This window comes from Cupressus sempervirens, chromosome 1 (assembly GCF_028749045.1).
Source record: "Cupressus sempervirens isolate cs-2001-9-10 chromosome 1, ASM2874904v1, whole genome shotgun sequence".
NCBI lineage: Eukaryota > Viridiplantae > Streptophyta > Pinopsida > Cupressales > Cupressaceae > Cupressus > Cupressus sempervirens.
Window position 1 is genome coordinate 808,237,372 of NC_143118.1, and position 8,129 is coordinate 808,245,500.

The window sequence follows — 8,129 nt, forward strand, 5'->3', positions numbered from 1 at the left end:
GAGCCCCAATTTGAAGACATCTCATGAAGTGAGGATTTACTATTGAATGATACATCTACCTATATTAAGCATCTAAATTGTTTCTCAAACATTCAAGGCATCTAAGACATAATTTTTTGTTGATCCCTAAGTCATGTTGTTTATTAGTATCAAACACTTATTTAGAAGGTAGGGTTCTTCAGTCATCATCACGATCGAGCTATCCTATATAGGCCGAGCTAAGTATTGAAGACTTGTATGGATTTCAAATTATGTGTCAAGCAGTAGTTACTACCGAGCAAGCCAAAGGTTGTTGAGTACTCCAATGATTGTCGAGTTTATTAAGGGTAGTAGTTGACGTCGAGTGATATAGAGGCCGAGTAATTTAGTTCATGTTGAGCACAATTAAGGCCATGAGACAATATGATGAAATAGTTTATGCTAAGCATCGATACGATGTTAGTGCTAAGTAGCGCAATTTTACATATTTGTTTGGAATGGCACAAAATTTGATGTAAACCTTTTTTATCAAGTTGGAAGCATATTTTAAAGGTTGAGGAGGTAATCAAGGAAGTGATTACGTGTCAAATAGAAGAACATTAATCCCTATGTGAGGCAATCCACCAAATGAGAAAATTGCAAGGAATAAGTAGAAAAAGAAATGAATCTAGATCATTGATTAGGATCTAGAAGTTTCACCCAAACAACTATTTAAGGAGGGTCAATGACCTAGTTCGTGTGTGTGAGTGTATGGATGAAGAGCTTATTTGCATGCGAAGTTTTGTAGTTGAGTCGGAGTGTTAAAGATACAAGAGATCAAGCAGTGCAATGAATAGTTTTGTGTAGAGATAAAGAAGATCAATTGCAGTAAGGTGATAATACATTGCATAGAGGAGATCTGATATTAGCATTACAGGTGCATATCGAAGGATCAACTACTAAACATTCTAAAGGTGTTTCAGGGTTGAAATCTCTTAACAGAGTAGCTTTAACAAGCTTTTGTAAATCTCAAATCTCTTAACAGAGTAGCTTTAACAAGCTTTTGTAAATCTCCTAACAAAGTACTCACTCAGTTGTGATGTAAAAATCCTTTGATCAAGGTAGAACCTAGGAGTTCTTTTAGCCTTTAACAGGGAAGACCCCTCATAGGGTAGTTCATCAGAAGTGATCAAACATTATAGCCTTAATAGGCACACTTTATTGCTGCAATAGTGAAGATTGCATGGGTGTCATCCCTAGTTTTACCTTCACCTTGAAGGGTTTTTGTATTACCAAAGCTATGTGTTTGTGTTATGCATTTATGAGTTTTCATTCATGCAATGAGAAGCTAGATCTGATATTATGTTGATGTTAATGTTTACATTAATATAAGGTTAAAGTTCAAATGAGGGTTTATGTGAAGATATCAATTATGTTTCATGTTTGGAGTTGAAGAATTTTTTATAGAACCTGATTCATCCCCCTCCTCTCAGTATCACACTTTCCCTACTAGATTTCCAATAATTGGTATTAGAGCCTAGTTCTCTTGGCAAAAGTCTAATCACGATGGAAGCCTATAAATTGGGAAAGATCATTGAAAATGAGAAGATTGATGTTCAACTTGCATATGAACAAGTCAAGGCTGCAAAAGAGATATTAAGACAATCCTTGAAGAGAGAAAAAGAGATTGCAATTCAACAAAATGAAACGTAATACAAAGAAGAGAGTGTTTTGAAGAAACTATTTGATGAAAGAAGTTCTAGTAAATTTGATGCAGCAACAATAGATCTGTTGGAAAGGAACAACATTTTGGATGAAGAAGTAAGAGCATTGAAAATAGAACATGAGATACAAACAATAAGACTATGTGAAGTGATTGAACAAAAGAAAAACAATGTGGAAAATAAAGAAAAGGATGAAGAAGACAAAAGAATGTTGGTTACAAGACTTAATGAAAGGATCAATGAGGTATAGAAGTTGACCCATAATTATTTTGACATGATCAATCAATTGCTAAGTACAAATCATGAAATTGCAAGAAAGGAGCTAGAGATTGCAAAACTGAAATTTGAGAATGACAGATTGGTGAATGAGTTGAAAGCTGAAAAGGAATTCATTAGGAGGTTGAACAAACATTAAGAGGCCATGAGATTTCTTAATGAACAAATGAATGCAAAAAGGAGACCTCATGACACCGTTGGACTAGGCTATGTTGAGTTCCTATCAAGTGTCGATCAAGAAGAAACATCAAAGCAATGAGAGAAAAGGAATGGGAATGCAAAACCAAAGATAAAAAATCCTACATGCTATCACTATGGAAAACTAGGCCATATGGAAAATATTTGCAAGAGTAAGACTATATGAACCAAGCACTAGCACCAAATGTTGAGGAGAAAAATGGAAAGGAAAAGGTCGAAGTTGAAGAAGTAAGGAATGAAATGAATCAAACATGGAGGAAGAAGTCCGATGGAAGCAACGTTTCCAATGGTGAAGTTGTGATCACCAAACCCAATGGATTAGGTGATTTCCCCACCTCAAACTAAATGATAAGGTATGTATGGAACTATGTTTCAAATTGATAAAGTATACATTAGTTCCTAATACTATATGCATGCAAGTCCAAATTTGCATGATAAAACATGCATAAGGACAAATCTAAGGTTTGGAAAAAAGTGATTTTTGATGCCATGTTGAAATCTAGTAAAGATTGAGAGCCACTATTAGAGTTTAGCTACTAGAGATTGGAGTGATGAGTGGAAATCTAAGATGAACCAAGTCAAGGTAATGACCGAGAAAAATGAGTGGTAATGTGACTATCAAATTTTACAGAATTGACCAAGACATTTGTTGGGCACTTAAACTATATACGAAGCATTAATTGAAGGCCCAATTTGATTGTTTGAACCTATATAGCATATTTTATTGATCATTTCTTTCACCTAACGATTGAGAATTTATAGAGCAAGGATCTTGGAGATTGAAAAACAATTTTGAACAAATTTGATAAAGAATTCACTATGTGCCATTAGTGATTCAAGGTTAGTTGTGTAAAGTTTATTGTGAACTGAGTTGCAAAGTTTGTAATTTCAAACCCTAGTTACGAAATGACATCCACAAGTGAGAAGAAAGCAACGTTGGAGTAAATAAATGCTCAATTTTTTTGTAACAAAGCTTTCCCTCCGCAGAAATTGAAAGCATACCCAAATATTGCACTGAATGGAGATACTCCAGGGGCATTATTAGCGATTCCACCAGGGGTGATCATGATTCATGATGTTAGGTCATGCTACATGTGTAAAATTAGAGAGATTGGTGATTTTGAGTTAAGGAGTGCATATGATAAGCTTTGTGAAAATGGCAAAATGAAAGACGAGCAAAAGGTAGTGGCTAAGAAAGGGTTAATTCTTACCCTTGAATTTTGAAAGATTTTCAAGGTAGAGTGGATAAATATCGTGTTAAGCCATATACATGACATGAAACTATGGTTGGAAAATGGATCAGTAAGGATCACAAATTTTATTATTCATCATTTCATTGGATACCCTATTATGAATAGGGTAAAGAAAATTGATGTCAAGGAAGTGATGTGATTGAAAATAACATGAAGGCAAAATGATATGCTAGAGGCATGTCAATCGACACCATTGAATACCTAGAGATCAAATTTTTTGTTTGAGTCATTGCACACAAGCTTTCCCAGTCAAGCTAAATGAATAGTGTGCTGTGTGTAGCTATAGACATGGGTAAAAATTTGGTTAAGAATGACCATAGCTATGATTTGGATCGAGCTACAACTAACCCAATTGGAAGAGAACCGAGGAGAAATAAGGAAAGAAAATAATAGCTCATGTAAGTTCGTTTGTCTTATTATTTGTATTTTCTTTATGTGCAAAATTTGTTTCCCACAACATGAGATGTAGTATGGGATAAAAGGAAGCCAATTACCAAGCAAATTAATGAGTTTATTGGTTAGTTTGGTAACAATTTTGAAATAGTTATGGATTAGTATTTTGAGAACTTTGTGAAAAAGATGAAGAATGGGTTCAAGATCCCTAAGTTGGTATTTGATCAATACTACAATGACATATGCTTCTTAGTGGATACTTATTTTACATATGCTCAAGTTATAATTCCAAGAGCTGCATGGTTAAGACCTCTTCACTTTGAGGTAAACATTGATGAAGTTTTAGCAGCCATCACAACATTGTTGGCCAAAGAGATTGAAAAGAATGCAAAACCTTTTGGTACTTATGGGACATCTAAAATCAATATGATGATGCAAACCAATGTTCGTAAGATGGATATAAAAAGAAATAAGATGATAGAAATCTTACAAGGTACTTTTTGTGAAACACAACTACAGATAACGAAAGGAAAAGGTGGAGACCTTAACAGTGGAGATGAAGATGAAGATGATGATGAAGAAGGGCATGAAGGTAAAGGTAAAGAATTGGTAGTTGTTGAGCCCAAGGAAATCAAAGAATTTTTTGTTGTTGTGGATGAACAAAAGGTGAAGAAAATTATGAAGAAGGTGGCTACTAAGTCCACAACCACACCACAAAGGGTCACTAGGTAGAGATCCAAGGTAGCTAGTCCTATAGCTGCCAATCCATTGAAGAAAGGAGTTTTGAAAATCATCAAGCATGCACTAGTGTCGAATGCATCAAAGAGAAAGGAAACATCTTAAGAGGCCAAGTCGAGTAAACGAAGAAAGAAGTTGAGGAGAAGGCTAGTAGTGAAGCTTGAAGCTTGATGATGATGAAGATGAGGCAGAGAGAACAAAATATGATGATTTGAGCCATTTCAAAGTGGCTACACACAAGAAGCCTCAAGATATTGATGAAGTATGCAAAAATTTGAGGAGTAAAGAAGGGTTAGAAGGATTCAATTTTATAAAATATGATACCTTGAACAAGACTGATAAAGAAAAGGTAGAATAGGCTGTTATTGACATGATTTTGATTTTTAAATACACACCAATTGAATTAGGCCCATGGATTATTTGAAGAATTGTAAATTCAGGATGATGCTAATTGGATATGGACATTAACAAAAGAAAGAGATTAAGGAGGCTACATCATCCCATGTAATGCCTAATTTAGGAAAGAAACATATGTCAATAACATTAAAGGCCTATTCTGAAAAGTTTGTACCTAAAAGGAGAACCTATAAGATTTTGAAGAATAATATTGAAGAAGTTGTACAGGAGAGTAGGATGGCATGGAATAAAATGTTTGGTCTAATACCTGTTGAGGAGGAGAAAATTAATGAAGAGAAAGGGATTGGAGAAATTGAACTTGACAATAAAGAAGATATCTATGATGATGTTGAGTAGTTGGTAGAGACTATACATTAAATGGCAAGGGAAATTGAGAAACAAATTGATGTAGTCAGAATAGAGGATGACACCATTGAAAATAATTGATAGATGTGGCTAAGGCTGAAGTAGAACCAGAAGAGATTGGGAAAACGGAGCAAGAAATGAAGGCGCAAGCTCTTAATCCAAATCCAATAAGAGACACGTTATTGGACCCTAATCCTATCATTGTGCAAATCAAAGAATATTGAAAGATTGGAGGTCAAGAGACATCTCAATACGTAATTGTTAATATCATTGACACATCAACAATTCCTCTTGATACAAATGTTCAAGTACAAATAGAGACAAAGGATGATGCTACTGTTGTCGAGCAGTAGGACATCTCAACAAATTAAGAAATTGATGCACAAGAATGATGTACTAATATAAACATTGAGGAAGGAAAGGTAGAATAGGATCATAATGATCAAGTAGAGAAATCTACTACTGGTGATATAGGACCAATAGCCTCAGGACCTCTCATTGAGGGAACAAAGGAGGCAAGACAACCAAGTTCCATAGGTGAACTCAAACCTATAGTGGTCGATCCTAAGAAGGCTAAATAAACAAAAGTTGAAACTTAGAGATTGAGTGTGGAGCTCCAAATGCAAATTTTACAAGTCTCTAGACCCCAATCTCATTCCAGGATAAGCTTGTTAGAGTTGATGAGGACATAATAATACCAAATTGGGATAAATCTAACTTGACTGAAGAGCAGATGAAGATTCTGAGTGAACTATTTTCTAGGAAAGTAAAGTAGGTCAAGCTAAGAAGGAAACATTAGTAGAAGAAAGCACAAAAATAGGTGTTTTATGACATAAAGGCTATATTTCTTGATTCTTTTATTATTGATAATTTAGATGAGAATGCTCTCATTGTTGAGCAATTGATTAAGTTTTAGATAGAATAAATGATCCAAATAATGATGTAAATGAAAAGTTGATGTAATGGTCAGAAAAAATAATTGAGAATAGAGTAATGGAAAAGGTAGCAACAAAGATTGTTGTCTGACAGGTTTAGCTATCAAAACTTGTGACTAATTTGGAACAAGTTTCAAATAATGTGCATATAATGTTTAGGAAGTTGTGTGATAGCTCAACATACACAAAGGACACTAGAGAAAAGATGGATACTTGTTAGAAGTTGATTTGCAGTATAGTGCCAATGCACTAACTATGGATGCAAGTTCCAATGTTGTGCACTTATCCAAGGTTAATTTTCAATAGGCAAGGCTTACAGAGTTGACTGCAGAGTATAGCATAATTAGAGAAAAAAATGATCTCAACTCAATCCATGATGACACCTCATCTTAAGGTTATGCAGATGCATTTGAAGAATGCAAAAGAGTTATCCCAAGTAGATCCAAATTTGTCATTTGTTTGTAGTATGGTGGATCTAGCAGTAGAATTTGAGATAGAGATTCATGCCGTGAATCCATAAGGACTAAATAAGATAGCACATTAGGTAGCATTTTGCAAATTCAAAAGCCATTTTTGGATAAGTTTGGTTTGACTCCTTCACCCTAGTAACCATGAGTGACAAAAACAAGGGGGATAGATAGTGATCATGATTCAAGATGACACTGATAATGAATACGGATGATCAAGGTGAGTTTTGAAAATTTTGAAGTTTTGAACATGAATATATACCAAGTACAAAGTAACAACATGTATAGAGTTGACTTATGGATTATATTCTAAGGGGGAGTACTTATGTTTTAATTTTTTTAATGGAATGTTTTAATCATGACAAAGTGTTTTTGCCACTAATGTCAAAAGGGGTGATTGTTGATCCCTAAGTCAAGTTGTCTATAACTATCAAACACTTAGTCATTCACAAAGTAGGGTCATTTGGTCATCATTGTGATCGAGACATCCTATCTAGGTCAAGCCCAAGATTGAAGACTTGTATACATTTCAAGTTATGTGTCGTGTAGTAGTTGTTGTCAAGAAAGCTAGAGGTTGCCAAGTACTCCAGTGATTGTTGAGTTTATCAAGCACAATAGTTGACACCGAGTGATATAGAGGCCAAGTAATTTAGTTCATAAAGTACTAAGTTTTTTGGATTTGATTGTGTGTGTTTATTTCATGAAATAAACACACACAATCGAATCTAGAAAACTTAGTACTTTACAAATGGATTGTGGAAATTTGTTACTGTTAATTTAGTTCATGTCAAGCATAATTAGGGTCGACGGATAGTAGGATGAAACAATTTATGTTGAGCATTAGTATGGTGTTAGTGTCAAGTAACAAAGTTTTACATATTTGTTTGGAATGACACAAAATCTAATGTAAACCATTTTTATCAAGATTGAAGCGTGTTTTGAAGATCAAGGAGGTAACCAAAGAGGTGATTACATGTCAAGTGGAAGATCATTAATCCGTATGTAAGACAATCCACCAATGATAAAATTGCAAGGACTAAATGGAAAAAGAAATCAATCTAGATTGTTGATTGGGATCTAAAAGGTTCACCCAAACAACTATTTAAGGAAGGTCTATGACCTAGTTCATGTGAGTGAGTGTATGGATGAAGAGCTTATTTGCATGCAAAGTTTTGGAGGTGAATCAGAGTGTTAAAGAACAAAGAGACCAAGTAGTGATGTGAACAGTTTTGTGCAGAGATAAAGAAGATTAATCACAGTAAGGTGATAATACATTTCATAGAGGATATCTTATATCAACATTATAAGCGTATACCGAAGGATTGGGTACTGAACATTCTAACAGGTGTTTCAGGGTTTAAATTTCTTAACAAAGTAGCTTTAACAAGCTTCTGTAAATCTCCTAACATAATACTCACTTAGTTG